This window comes from Coloeus monedula (genome assembly GCF_965178545.1).
Source record: "Coloeus monedula genome assembly, chromosome: 32".
NCBI lineage: Eukaryota > Metazoa > Chordata > Aves > Passeriformes > Corvidae > Coloeus > Coloeus monedula.
The window spans coordinates 3486336-3501248 of NC_138812.1; the positions used below are offsets into that span (position 1 = coordinate 3486336).

Genomic DNA, 14913 nt, shown 5'->3' on the forward strand with positions numbered 1-14913 from the left:
AGCAGCTCGAGGACAGCCTTGCAGCAGGACTGCTCTCAGCTGAGCCAAAAAGGCCCCTCTGGCAGCTGCAGGGCCATTGCAAAGGGCAAGGGCCAGAGCCTGGGCCCACGGCGGAGGAAAGGGCTCTCAATTCCCCTGCCCTGGCACCTCAACCCTGTTCCCAGGCTGCTTCCCACACAGGATTCCTCTGCAGGACTGCGGAAAGCTGAGAGGCAGCTCTGGCTTCTCCACTTTTCCTGTGCTAAAGCTGCCTGGCAGAAGAAATGGAGGGACAGCTCTGGTGGCACAATCCCTCCCGGCCCAGGGCCCAGCGCTGGGAAGGTCTTTCCGTGCCGAGGCTTTGCTGCGGCCAAGGAAAGCTCCTGGCTCAGGGTCACCTTTCCTGCTGGGCCAGAGCCCCCGAGTGGCCCAGCAGCAGCAGAGAATTCCAGCACAGCCCCGGCACGGGCAGGGCGGCCCTGGGCGGGCTGCGGGAGCCGGCAGCGCCTGAGCTCAGAGCAGCTGAGCCCGGGGGCTCTTGGCCAAGGCCGAGGCCCAGCGAGCATTTCTCAGCTCGCAGGGCGGCCTGGAAAGGTGCTGGGGGGGATCATTCACCCCCCAGGGCGGTCCCAGTGGCTCCCAGGATTTCCATGTCCGTGCTCCCAGCGCTGCTCCCAGCCCTGATCCGTGGGGATGGCAATGTCCCGCTCCCTTCCCGGGGCAGGCTCACACCTGAGCCAGGTGTGCAGGGCAGGACCTTGCCCTGAGCCCAAGCCCTGTCCCCCCTGCAGGATCTGCTTCCCATCGGCCTCTTCCTCCTGCGGCCCCAAGCCCAGCTCGGTGCTGAACGAAGGGCGCTGGGCCGGGGTCATCCCCCGGCGGGGGCTGCGCACCCCCTCTGCCCCCTCCCCAAATTCCCTCCCGGGGCAGCAGGGGCTGGCTCAGGAGCCCTGTGGGCAGGGAAAAGGGGGTGACACCGGGATGGGGGGGTCACACACACTCTGGGGGGACACACACGGCCCCTGGGGACGCTCCCCCACCTTCTCCCGCAGCACCAGGAAGATGAACCCCAACATGGAGCCCCCGACCCATGGAAGCATCTTGGGGGTGGGGTCTGGTGGCAGCTTTGGGGTCTGGGGGAGAGGTCACATCTGCCCTAAAACCCCCTCCCAGCCCTACAGCCACTCCCGGACCCTTCAAACCACCCCACAGCTCCTGGCCAGGAACCCCCCCAACCACTCCCTGCATCATAAATGACCCCAAGAACCACAAAATTCTCTCCGAGCCACACGGCCCAGCCAAGATCACCAGAAGTCTCTCAGAGACCACTCCAAAAGGCCCCTCCAAGCACCACCAATGCCCTCAAGAGACACAAAAGCCCCTCCCAGTCCCCCAAGGAGCCCCCAGACCCCCTCCAACCCCCCATGGCACTGACCAGGACAGGCTGGGGCACAGGAACATCCACAGCCAGGAGCAGCTTGGGCACTTCAGCAGCGATTTGGGCACTTTGGAGGTCACACCCCAAAGGGGAAGACCCAGGCCAGGGACTGGGACAGACAACCGGAATTCCTGGAGAACAGACTGGCTCAGGTGCACACGTTCTGCCAGCACAACTACGAGATTGTGGCCCCAATCTGCCTGGCTTCACAGCCCCACAACACTCAGATCCTCCCGAATATTCCCCTGAACAGCAAAGTCACCCCCAAATTCCGGTAAAATGGTGCCGCTTTAGACCTCTTCGTTTAATTTCTTTATTTTTACCCCAATTTTGGTTGTTTCAGCAGGATTAACACAGAAGTTACTTAGGCTGCAGAAGATCTCCAAGATCATCCAGGGTTGCTTGATACCACCAGTAGAAACAATTGGACAGAGCAGATGAAAATTTTAGGGTGTAAAGGTAAAAAAATCAGCTCATCCCAATGGATCTCCAATGTTGATCTGAGGCCCGGCTCTCTCTCCTTGCCCTGCTCAGCTGCTCCTGGCGCTGCTCAGGGGCTCTCTGGGAATGGCAGCTCCAGCTGCAGGCTCAGGCCCAGCCCTGGGGCTCCTCCTGTGCAGGCTGAGCACAGCAATGGGGTGTCCCAGCTCCCTGTGCCCCGGGAGCTCTGGGCACGCCGGGCTGGGAGGCTGGCAATGAGCCGGCTCTCCTCCAGCAGGGCCATGGACAGGACCCTCGCTGTGCCCTCGGGATGCCATCCCAGCTGTGAGCTGCCTTCCAGGGGACACTGGGGCCGGGAGTGTCCTTGGCCAGCAGTGGGGCTGAGACTCTGAGAAAGGCTGAGCCACTTTGCTCTGCTGTGGGTCCCTCTGCTCTCAGCTGTGCCAGGCTGATTTTCAGGGGAACACAGTGACTGCCCTCGATCTCAGGAGGGGCAGCTGGGGACAGATGGAGCGACAGAGCAGCTTCCCTCACCCTTCTCTGAGTTACAGCCAATGCTCTTGCCTTGCACAGCTCTCTGCTCTCCCTGGGCACGGCAGGAAACCCTCTCAAAGTGCCTTTGGCCGTCACCGTTCCTTAGCCCTGGCACAGGAGATGCTGCCCAGCTCCTCTGCCTCAGGAGCACTTTGGGCTGATGGAGTCCAGCCCCAGGACCGGCCCCTGTCCCCATTCCCATGTCCCCGCTGCAGCAGAGCAGAGCTGACTCCTCGCTGTCCATGGGCACAGCCCCTGCTCGTCACAGCAATGGGGCCAGATCCCAGCAGAGCTCCAGGCACGGGGCTGAGGGAAGGGCTCTGAGAAAAGGAAAACTGGGGGGCAGGGCCAGGAGAAAGGGCTTGGACATTGCTCAGCAAAGTCTCCCCTGACTCCTCACTGTCTCCTCCTTCAACAGCACTCCATGGCCAGAGGCTCAAAATGTGCAACAGCAGCTCCATCAGCCCCTTCCTCCTGCTGGCATTGGCAGACACGCGGCAGCTGCAGCTCCTGCACTTCTGCCTCTTCCTGGGCATCTCCCTGGCTGCCCTCCTGGGCAGCGGCCTCATCATCAGCGCCGGAGCCTGCGGCCAGCACCTGCACAGCCCCATGTTCTTCTTCCTGCTCAGCCTGGCCCTCACCGACCTGTGGGCTCCATCTGCACCACTGTCCCCAAGGCCATGCACAATTCCCTCTGGGGCACCAGGCACATCTCCTACTCAGCATGTGCTGCTCACGTGTTTTTCTTTCTGTTCCTCCTCTCAGCAGAGGATTTCCTCCTCACCATCATGTGCTACGAGCGCTACGTGTCCATCTGCAAAGCCCTGCACTACGGGACCCTCCTGGGCAGCAGAGCTTGTGCCCACATGGCAGCAGCTGCCTGGGCCAGTGCCTTTCTCTACGCTCTCCTGCACATGGCCAATACATTTTCCCTGCCCCTGGGCCAGGGCAATGCCCTGGGCCAGTTCTTCTGTGAAATCCCACACATCCTCAAGCTCTCCTGCTCCAAATCCCACCTCAGGGAACTTGGGCTCATCACTGTCAGTGCCTGTTTGGTGTTTGGCTGTTTTGTGTTCATTGTTTTCTCCTATGTGCAGTTCTTCAGGGCCGTGCTGAGGATCCCCTCTGAGCAGGGCCGGCACAAAGCCTTTTCCACGTGCCTCCCTCACCTGGCCGTGCTCTCTCTGTTCCTCAGCACTGTTATGTTTGCCCACCTGAAGCCCCCCCTCCATCTCCTCCCATCCCTGGATGTGGCCCTGTCAGTTCTGTACTCGGTGGTGCCTCCAGCCCTGAACCCCCTCATCTACAGCCTGAGGAACCAGGAGCTCAGGGATGCCCTGAGGCAAGTGAGGACTGGATACTTTTCACAAGTTAAAATCTTTCTATTTTCTTCTGCCATGCGAGGAAAATTATGACTAGGATGCTTCTCAGAAGCAATAAACTCTCTCTTTTCTGCTCCAGAACCTTCAGAATGTAACTCTTTACAATCTTGGCCTCTTTTTCCTCTTTGTCCATATTTTCATTGGTGCTTTTTCTTATTCTTTTTCTGGTGTTATTCTGCTTTTTATAAAGTACTGTAGTACTACTCCTTGCATTTCTGCATGAACATCTACCTTTCTTTTGAAACACAAAGACTTTCAGGAGGCTTCTTCCCTGTGCATTTGAATATAAACAAGGGGCTGTCCTGACCTTTGTGTCCAAGGTTTGTTCCTCAGCCCTTCTCTGGCTCTGCAGGGGCAGTGCCTGTGGGCAGAGCTGGAGGGAAGAGACTCCCAGCACAGCAGCACGGCCAGGGACAATGGCCCAGCCTCTTCCCACCTCTGCTCTTCCCAGCTCCACACTCCCTTTCCCAGCCCTTCTGAGGGTGCAAGGCCGGAGTGCTCGGGCAGCTCGGTCACTGTCCTGCTGCGTGTCTGTGCTGTGAGCACAGGCAGGGACAGGCCACGGGCACTGCTGGGACACAGCCGGGCTCCAGCACAGCAGCTCCATCAGCAAAGGGCATCTCCTGGGGCCAGGGCAGGAAGGCTTCGCTCTCCTCCAGAGCTGCTGTCAGGAATGTGCCCCAGGAATGCCCTGGCAAAGCAAACCCCAGTGCCCAGGGGCAGGGGGGAGTGTGCAGGGGGGGCAGGCAGCAGTGTCCTGGCACTGCCAGAGCTCCTGGGATGGACCTGAGGGAGCAGCAGAGCAGGGCCTGGGCTGTGCCTTTGTTCCGGGCACAGCCTGGGAAGGTGCCCAGGGCAAGTGTCCCACACCAGCCCCTGCCACCAGCAATCCCAGCACTGGCCTCTGCCCTCCCCTGCAGGAGGTTGTTTGTCCCTGCACGGAGGGACACCAAGTGACCAGGCCAGCAGTCCGTGTTTGCTGTGTCCTGAGGAGCCTTCAGCAGTGCATCGAGTGGGTGTGGGGAGATGAACCCGAGTGAGCACAAACACCATCAGCAGCACTCGGGGCTGGCACAATTCCAGGGGCACAAACTGTGCCCTGAGGCCACTTCACTCCCAGAGTAATGTCCTCTGGGAAAGCACCTGTTATAAACATATAGTATTGGCTTCTCGCAAAGTATTAAAGTAGATATTATATAATGTTAGAAATGCTTTTTGCTGTGTGGATGTAGTTTTCTCTCGTTTTAGCAAGAATGTTAGCAAGTGTGAGCAAGTAAGATAACCTCCAAGGGAGCAGAGGATGAGGCCCAAGGAGCTGCTAATCAACACTTTGTCCAGAGAACAAAAGGGCCCAAAGACTGCTCCGCCCAGAGAACGGGCAGCCGGGAGGGTCCGAGAGCTGCTATCACCGCTCTGCCCGGGGGGCAAAGAGGCCCAAAGCTGCAATCAGCCCTGACTGTCTGGAGAATTAAGAGATCCACCCCACCATCGACTCTTACCTAGCGGGCCCAACCCCAAGAATCAAAAGAAATAAAACCACAAGGCAGAAGACTACGCATGCTCTAAAAAGGCGGACCCAAGGAGTGGCCATGCAGATCAATTCCTGGAAAAGTTTTAATATGAATACAGAACAGACAGTAAAAATGGTATAAAAGAGACTCACCTCGGGCATCAGGTGTGCTCTTGGCAGAGCGCCAAGGCACCCGGCCGTTATCCCTTTGCTTTATTTTACGTGTCTCTTATTGTCTTTATATTAAACTCTTTAAATTCTAACAGGAGAGTGAACCTCGCTTTTCACAGCACCTGAATTCTTTGCTGGGCTGTGCTGAGAACTGCATGGAGACAAACGTCCAGGGCAGGGAGGCTCCAGGGAAAGTGCTCAGGACAGCCAAGGGCTGCACAGAGAGACACCGGAGTGGTGGGTCTGTGGGGAGAAATCACAGCTGCCTCCCTTGGGAATCGCCCCCAGGACCTGGACAGGCCTGTGCTGTGTTCTGGGCACTGACCTGGAACCGAGGGATGTGGAAAAGGCCTTTGGTGTCAGGGACGTTGGGAAGGCTGGGCAGGCACTGGCATTTGTCCCTCAGGGATTCCATGAGGGTCCTGCCAAGATGAGCTCTGCTCCTCCTTGGAGCCCTTCATGGGCACAGAGGGCTGAGAGACCTTTCCAGGACAGGCTCAGGCCAAGGAGCCCTTGAGTCTCTCAGCCCCCCGTCGGTGCCTGCTGGAATTCAATCCCCCTCCCCATCCCGCAGCAGCCCCGCATTTCCCTCCTCCAGCCTTGCTCTCCAGCACAGCCACGGGGGCTCTCCGGGCTCTCGGCTTTTCCTGCAGCCACCGAGGCCAGCTGAGCTCTGCCTTCCCCACACTCAGCCCTGCCCAGCGCAGGCAATGCCCAGAAATTCCCTGTGTGTCCCTGGCCTCGCTGTCAGCCCCGGCAGCGGCTCCGTGGCCCCTCTGTGCCCCGCTGCCCCAGCCATGGTGCCCCAGCCCCTGTGCAGGCCCAGCCCAGGACAGGAGCGCTGCGGGTGGGAACGGCCCCTGGGCCCTGCTGCCCACAGCAGCCTTGGGGCTCTGCGCTGTTGAGCTTTGGACGGGGTACCCTTCCTTCCCGGACCAGGGTGAGAGAGCAGAGGAGGCTGCTGTTCTGCTGAGTTCTGTATTTCATAGTCTCACAGCTTTCTTGAAGGCAGAGTTCAAAGGGGGTTACATGATAAAGGCAAGCAGCAACAGCAACAACAGGCAAAAACAGCTTCTTCTTCTTCTTCTATATGCTCTATATGCTCTATATGCTCTATATGCTCTAGACTCTATATTTTTTCTTACAGAAGTGTGGATTAGATTTGTTAATTGACCAATAAGATTAACACACGATTCTAGTTTTCCTTTTCTTAACCGATCCTGGTCTAATTCTAACAGTCGTAAGCCTCACACCAGTGTTACACAGGTATTACACAGATTTGCGGATGCAGTTTCTATCAGCTCTTATTGTTTACGTGAACGCTCTATCTAAAAAATGTGAACAGTGTCATTCTATCCATTTTTTGTCTAAAGTAAAGAATTCTGTGAAAAGGTAACACTGCTGCAGTAAGAACTGTGTTTAAGGTCTCTGCTGCAGCTTTTCAATGTTTAAGGCACTTAGCATATATTTCTACTAAAGGTTAAAAAATCTGTATTTCTATTTCACTTTGGTGTGACTTCATGTATCTCAGCTTGTCCAAAGGTTTTAATTCAACCCCTGTGCTTTGGCTTCCCTCTGGGCCTGAGTCCAGAGGAGCTTTCACTTCAACAAAACAGAACACTTACAAGAAAAGTAAATGGAGTGGGAACTCATGAGAGATTGAATTTTCTCTGATTCAACTCCAGGATTGATGCCATAGACTTCTGAGTGGAAGAATAATTAATTCATTCTCCTTAAGACAATAAATCAAGAGAATAAATTAGACTTTTGTATCAGGTATGAGTGAAGAGATTGCATCCAACACAAGTTTTTCCTGTAGGATTTTTATTTTATTTTTTTATTTTCTCAGGAGATTGTATCAAGGCAGAAGAATTAAATTCAAGATATTTGTAGCAAAGAGATCTCTGCTGAACTGATTGTTCCAAATAAACATATCCCTTACCCCATATTTCCATGACCAGAAGTTTTTCTAATTTTGGACTCTAGTATATTGTACTGTATGTGTATTCAGAATACTTTGCAACAGTTAAATTTGCTTAAATTTCATTTCAGACATTTACTTAATTTTAAGAATTTGCCTCATTTCAGCCATCTTTTAAAAAGTATTTTCACACTTTTATTTTTTTTGTCTGTTACCTTTTCAGTGAGGAGGATCATCATTTGGGTTTTCTCTTGGTACCTCACTAATGCACTCTGAGAGCCATGTTCTGTGTTATTAATGTAGTAGTGATCCGGGGTTCATGGATGGCTACTGCAGGAAACTTGATGGCCAGTAGTGAAAACAGCAAAAATAATGATGAGAGGAGCCACAGACGTTCTGCTGTCTGAGAACTGTGAACTGCCAAAATCAAAAAGGTCAGTGCTCTTCTGGTTCAGAATGCCCTTCAGTTGGAGCTGGAACATACTTTGGGCTAAGAGCCTGAGCACAAGAGGCTGTAGCACCTATTTTGTTCAGCAGTTCCCTATTGCCCTACTCCATACTCCACTGCATTCCAGCATGTGATTTGCTGAGCTGTAGACTGTCCCTGAGTGGTGTGATTGCCTGGAATGCTTGAAAATTTGGCTTCACATTCCTCAGTTTCTTTTCAGCATTTTCTCTGTTGCCCTCGTTGCCTCACACCAGCCCCTGTTTTACTTCTAGATGGAGAACAAGGTTACAAACTACAACTTCTCTTCCTATGTACTTAGAGGGGTTCTCACCTGTAATAATAAATGAAATAGGTTTCATTCCTTTTGATTCCTCCTGGTATGATGCAAAGAAAGGAAAGGTAGCTGGAACTATGGCTTTTTGGGGTGGCTGTTATACCAGAGCCCTGGATCTGTATTAGGGATATTCGTGTTGGCCAGACTGTCTCAGCAGAAAGAGGGAGGAGTGCAATATTAATGTCAGGAGCTCATCCCTGTCCGTGATTTATTAAAAGAAGCCTAGCTTCATGTCTTAGGCCCTGAATGAAATACCTGCAGTTTGGCTGCCTGAGTTTGTATCTATGGATCCCACTTCTGTGCAATGTCTGAAGGCCAGGGAACTGCCTTTGTTACCTCTCCTACTGGCACTGCTACAGGAGAAGGAAAGAAATCCAACTAATTTTGAATCAGCTAACGTGTCCCTTTTGGATACAGAATTCACTGAGAGCCATAAATACAGTGCGTGGCTTTAATAAAGCACAAACGTGAATTTTAAACCACACCTGGCATTGATGTTGCTTGGACTGAATGTGTGCACAGCCCAATGTTTCTCCTCATCGTCCCTGTTATGAATTTCTGCCATTTTTCCTCTTCATTCCTGTCTGAACAAAAGCAGACTTTGTGCCACTGAGTTGAGAACGTTATAAATAAGGTATGTAATTCGTGCTATTATGTATAAAATTGGAGTGTAATCAGACCCTACAGAGACCGAGTTTCAAAATCCCTTCAGCAGCCCGGCTGAGAGAAAAATTTCACAACACTAAAAGAAGTTCTCTCACAATAAGTGAGGATTCCACCCAGGTGGGGTTAGATCTTATCACCGGGACATTTGCACCATAACGACTTGATTGCCACCTTCTGATATCTACATCTCATCTGATAAGGAATCGGACATCCCGGGAACTAAAAATAACTGTTCCAGGAAGCAGAGATGGCCCATTCATCAGCAGAAATGGCCCACTCATCACCCAGGATGGACAATTCCTGGGATCCAGGAAAGGCTTTGCGCAGCCCAACTCCGGGACAAGAAAACTTCATGAATATGCTAAAATGACGAGAAGAATAGAATTAATTCGGACTCTGCCCAAAAAATGCATAAGAAGGGACCAGCCAAAGCAGCATCCGTGAACTTGGGAGGTCTGGTGCGACAGAGATCAGATCTATGCGTGTTCACCCAGCTCCGACCCCTGGCTCGGAGCTGCTTTTCTCGATCGTGGCTTTTAAAACCGATATTTCGGTAGCATAATAAATGTCATTTCTTTATAAATTTTGATTGGGCAATTTTGTTTATCTTAAGAACATCCTTCTCAGGCATCAGGAAACTGCCCCATCTCTTTGTTCACCATCTCGAGTGCTTTTCTCACTCAGAGAGGATGGTAACACCACAGGGATTCGTGTACTGACTCTGAGCAGCAAGCTTTGGCCCTGGTGAAGCTGAAGGACCATAAGGCAAGGCAGGAATTTGTTAAGAAGTTCTCACTAATCCCTGGATTTGAAGGAATGATGGAATAAATGGCAAACCTTTTGCTTCAGGCACTGGAGCAGATGATTTTTCTAACAAATAATATTGTTTTGAGCGTTACTGAGCTCATTCACCTTGTGAGGGATTTTTTCTTTAAAAAAACATTGATTTCTTTGTACCTTAACTGCACAGCTTTTGAACAGCTGGGTGCTTTTGTGTTCCTTCTCCCGTTTATGACGTCAGTGTGCTTTTTACTGCATATCCAAGAACAGCTTTTAATTTTTCTCATTTTTAGCTTCACTTCCTAGTTCTTACAGTTAAGTGCATTTTTTATGTTGTAGGTCACCTGTCACATTTCCCTCGGGCAGTATCTGTACACTGCAAGTGATTCAGCCTCTCTCTTTCTGTTCCATCTCATGCTAATGGCTGGGAGATGTTATCTGGGTTAGCCAGGCTAAGGAACATCCTGTTCTTGCCTGATTTTCTTGAGCTGAGAATCTTCTGGCTATCTCACTGCTCCTTGGAGTATTGTGTTGCTCTGGGTTCTGCAGATAGTTATCTGAGGTGGGAACTGGCCAGATGAGTTGCTGCCCTTTGTAAATGGCTCTGTTTAAATTTCTGTGCTATCTTGGACACCGCTTAAGGTGTTGGATCCTTCTTGCTTCAGGTGCTGTAAATGGGAAGATGAGAAATTCCTTCCCATCACTGATCAAAGTCCTGGCCAATCTCTGTATAAGGGGAGATCTGTAATGTGATGAATTTCCTTTGCTGCAGTGTCTGTGCCAGACTTTTCTCCCTTGTGTTTGATCGTTTATAACATACACAGATACATGTTTTACTTAGGGAAAATCTGGGAGCATGGTGTGTTCATAGCTACTCGGTAACATATTTTCAGTATATATAACACGTGAATGGAAAAGGGGAAGTGCAGCACAATGAGTGTGTTTTGGGTATCTCCTGCAGATGTTGAATCTGGCCATAAGAAGAGATTTCTAAGAAAGTTTTATTAATGAACGTTGCATCATTGCTTTTTTTATGCTTGCAGCTGCTCAGAGGGAAGGAAAGTCCCACGTCTCTCTTACACTTGTTGAAACACAGCATGATTTGTTGGTGTATATAAATTTAAGCTAGCTATTTCTCATTTGACTTCATTTTGCTTTGTGCCAAGGTCCTCTGGAGTAACTGAAACAAAAGTAAAATGCCTGTTCTGATGGAATGATTGAATAAAATGTAAAAGGATAGCAACAGTCAAATTAGATCCCCTTGCTGCTCATTGCCAGGAAGAGCTGGTTCATTAAACCAAAGCAGGATGGAAGTGATGAGCCATGTGCTTGCTTAAAGGATTCCTCCCTTGAGAGGGTGATGGTGTCACCTGGATCCTTGAGATCATCATCTGCTGCTTGCTGACTGCCTCTGAGGAACAAGCCTCAATGTCATCTTACCTGTCTGTGACCCATCGGCCTCGGGAAACAGCTGCTTTCTCTCACGCTGCACTGGTTTGGAAAGGAAGGAAGAGGCAGGAAAATTGTGACTTTCACCTGTGTGAGTGCTTTGGTGGCAACAAGATTGTGTCTTTCTATGTAAGAAAGTGTGTGTGTGTCTCTCTTAAAAAGTCTGGTGCTTGTTATCTTTGCTAAGCAATTGCAAAGAACCAATGAAATAGAGAGACAGTGTTGTGGTGGATATTAACTTTTAATGAGCTTACAGAATAGAGCCTTTCATAATCGGAATTCCTTAGCTCTACAGAGATAATGAAAATAAGAATGCAGTGAAGTTGCTATATATGCTAGCAGATGATTTCCAAACACTGAAACCCAAAGGATTTAAAATTTATTCTGCTAAGAAATTGCTTGGGACATGCAACTCTTGGACAGGAACTACATTTCATGCTAAGTAGACATCATCTGGTTATGTTGAAATGTAAAGACTCAATTGGGGTCTTGCAGAAAGCAGTGGTAGAAGTACTGTTGGCTTTGCTAAACGCAGACCTGGGGCAGTGGGAACTATCCTGGTGCTGGCAGACAACAAGGTCTGCATGGAGGCGGGGGTGGGGGAAATCACAGGTAGGGCTTGGCCCCAGTATTTTCAGAACTATAAAGGACTTGGAATGGCCTGGGAAATTCTGTTCCGGGTAGAGCTGATGATGGGATGGGTCAGCATTTAGGAAATGCTGATTAAATGAAGGGCACGCAGGGAGTTGAAGACATTGTGTTAAGGTGAGGAACAAGACCGGGACACCGCGCTGGGGCCCCGCGCACTTTTCCAGCCCGGCCGCCCCCACGGGCCGGGCCCCGCGGCTCCCGCTGCCGCCCCCCAGCACGGGGCTGTGTCCCAGACCCCACGGTCCAGCCCGAGGGTTGGGGGCGGCAGCGGAGCTGCTGGACGGAGCTTCCAGCCCCGCCAGCCGCAGCTCCGATCCCTTGGGCCGTGACACCGGGGACGGGTGTCCGTCGGCACTCGGGGTCTGTCAGCTTTTGCAATGCAGAGGGAGAAACTGAGTCCCAAGGGGTGTCGGTTTCCATCAATCGCTATTTCTCCTCTCTTTTCCATGACGGATTTCACAGCGCTTCCTTTCGCCCCAGAGATTTGGAAAACAAAATTCCCGGCTGCCCCGGATCCCTGCAGCTCTCCACAGCTCCAGCCTCGTCCCTCCTCTCCGTTTCCTTCTCTCCAGTCTCTCCCGCCTGGCCCTGCCGGCTCGGAGGAAGGAGATTCCCCCGGCACCCCCTGCCTCCTCCTCCTGTCCCGTGGGGCGCAGTTGGTGCTTCTGGAGCCGCCTGCCCGCGCAGCCGGACCCGCCCTGCGGCCGCTCAGCGCTGCAGCCGAGGGAATGAATTGCAGGCACCGCTGCGCTGGGCTGGCCCTGGCCGGGTGCCCGGGGCCACCAAAGCCGCTCTGGCACTCTGCTCACAGCTGCAGCACACAGAGCACTGAAGGAAAGGCTCGTGGGCTGGGATCGGGGCAGGGAGAGCTCACTCACTGCTCACTGCCAGGGCCACAACAGACCCAAACTGGGGAAATTAATGGAATTTATTTCCAAACCAATCACACCAGGACAAGGAGAACTAAAACAAATCCTAAAGAAACACCTTCCCCACCCCTCCCTCCTTCCCGGGCTCCCAGTCTCCGCCCGCAGTCCCTCCTCTGCCCTCCCTGCACAGCAATCGTGTCACCAGCCATGAACTTGGCTTTTGCCTCATCCCGGGATCTCTTCCCGGATAGGAAGAACTTTCCCCAGCACAGATTCAGGCTGTGGCGGCCTTTGAGGCTCAGGGCGTTTCTCCTGCAGCTCCCTGCAGGTCTCCTCTCCCCGTGCCGGCTCTCCTGCGCCACAGAACTCTGCCGGCTGCAGCTTTGCAAACGTCAGGTCCAGGTCTGGATGTTCCTGCACGATTTGCTCGAGGTCCTTGGGGGCTGCATCCGATCCACTGTTGTTGTGTTCCCCCTCGGCACAGAGCCCATGGATCTGATGGCCCCTGGCCAGGGCCTGGCACAGGAGGTGGAACCTGGGTGCTGCTGCAGCGGCGCCGGGGGAGCCCCAGGACTCGCTGTGGCCGCTGTGGCAGCCGCAGCACAGCCCGTTCCCAGCGAGGAGCCCAGGGCTCCGTGGGGCTCTGCAGGACCTCGGCCCTGGGGCTCGTCTGCATCAGCCCGGGCAGCTGGGCTGGACTTGGCTTCGTTTGTGCCTCTGGCTGCCCTGGCACAGCAGCTGCCCAGCGCCCAGGGGACAGCAATGGGAGCGGGGCAGGTCGGGGTGAGCTTCAGTGTCTGTGCCCGGCAGAAATGCCAAAGCCTTCCCTAAGGAGCAGCGAGTGCTGCCAGAGCACAGGATGCTGCTGCTGCTGCTGCTGCTGAGCACGGGACGGCCCCAGGGCTGATGCCAGACAAAGCCGGGATGGGAGCCACAAACAACGGGAGGGGGGGGGGGAGGGGCAGGAGAGGACGAGGAAGAGCGAGGGCGGAGGGCGGATGAAGGAGCAGGAGCGGCAGGAAGAGGAGAGATAAAAGGGGAGGAGCGGGAGGAAGAGGAGAGATAAAAGGGGAGGAGCGGGAGGAAGAGGAGAGATAAAAGGGGAGGGGCGGGAGGAAGAGAGGAGAGATAAAAGGGGAGGGGCGGGAGGAAGAGGAGAGATAAAAGGGGAGGAGCGGGAGGAAGAGGCAGGACAGAGGAGGCAGGAAGAGGAGTTTCCACGTGCATCCATCGCTCTCTGTGTCCGCAGCTCTCGGCTCCCCCCATCCCGCAGGTGACCGGGTAGGGACAGCTCGCCCCAAATATCTTGGGTGGTCACTGGGGTTATTTTTGGGAGAGGGGATTTTTGGAGCTTGGAGGACTCCAGCACCGAGCCCCAAATATCTTTGTTGGTTCCTGGGGGAAGGGGGTTTGGTGGGGCGGGGGGGGAGGCGGATGTTTGGATCTTGCAGGGCTCCAAATGTGAGTCGGAAATGCCCCTTGGGGGATTTTGGGGAGCCCCCGGCACGCGGGGTTTTTGGGGTCCCGGTGGCGGCTGCCGGGAGAAATGGGATGGGGCGGGATGGGGCCCGGGAAGGGTGGGATGTGGATTGGGGGGTGGGATGAAGTGTGGCGGAGGGGGATGGGCGGGATGGGGCCTGGGCTGAGGCAGCCGAAGGTTGGGGATGATGAGGCCGGGGGGACCCCACTCCTGAGGGGCGTGCGGGGTATCCGGCAGCTCGGAGGGAGTTTTGGGGCACCCCTAATCCTGAGGGGGTGGTGCCGGCAGCGGGGGACACGTGGCTCCGGCAGCTCTGGCCCCAGCTGAGCCCCCCCCGCCGCCAGCGCCCCCCGGAGCGGAATTTGGGGAGGGGGAGGTGGGGGCGGCCAGGCCGGGCCCCCCCGCGCTGTCCCGGCGGGGGCCGAGTGCGGGCGGGAGCCCCGCGGGGCCCGGCCCTGCCCGGGCACGGCTGATGCCGCCCGCCCGCGCTCCGCACTGGTCCGGACTGGTGCTCCCAGTGCCGTGCGGGGCGGGGCCGCTCTGGGGACCCCCCAGGGCACAGCGCGGCTGCTTTGGGGCTGTGGGCAGCGCCCGGCGCTGGGCATGGGGCGGGTGGGGGCAGCTGGGGCCGCACTGGTGGCACTGGTGGTGCTGGGAGCCCCCCGGCCGCGGGCGAGGAGCTCTGGGGTGAGGGGCGGGGGGGGGAAAGGGAGACCCGTTTTAAAGAGGGGAAGAGCAGTGAAAAGGGGATCGGACTCCCCAGACTGAGTGGGAGAGGGAACTGAGAGCCCCAAACCAGGTACGTGGGACACGGAGGCTTTGGGGGAGGATGAGAAAGGAGAGGGGGATATCGGAGAGAG

The 14913-nt window shown here is 54.3% G+C and overlaps 1 pseudogene across 1 annotated transcript; it reads left to right on the forward strand.

The window, feature by feature from the left end:
* Window positions 1-2833: 2833 nt before the first annotated feature.
* On the forward strand, window positions 2834-3807 carry LOC309583719 (olfactory receptor 14J1-like; annotated as a pseudogene). The gene has a single exon. The product of its transcript is annotated as an olfactory receptor 14J1-like (transcript).
* Window positions 3808-14913: the final 11106 nt, after the last annotated feature.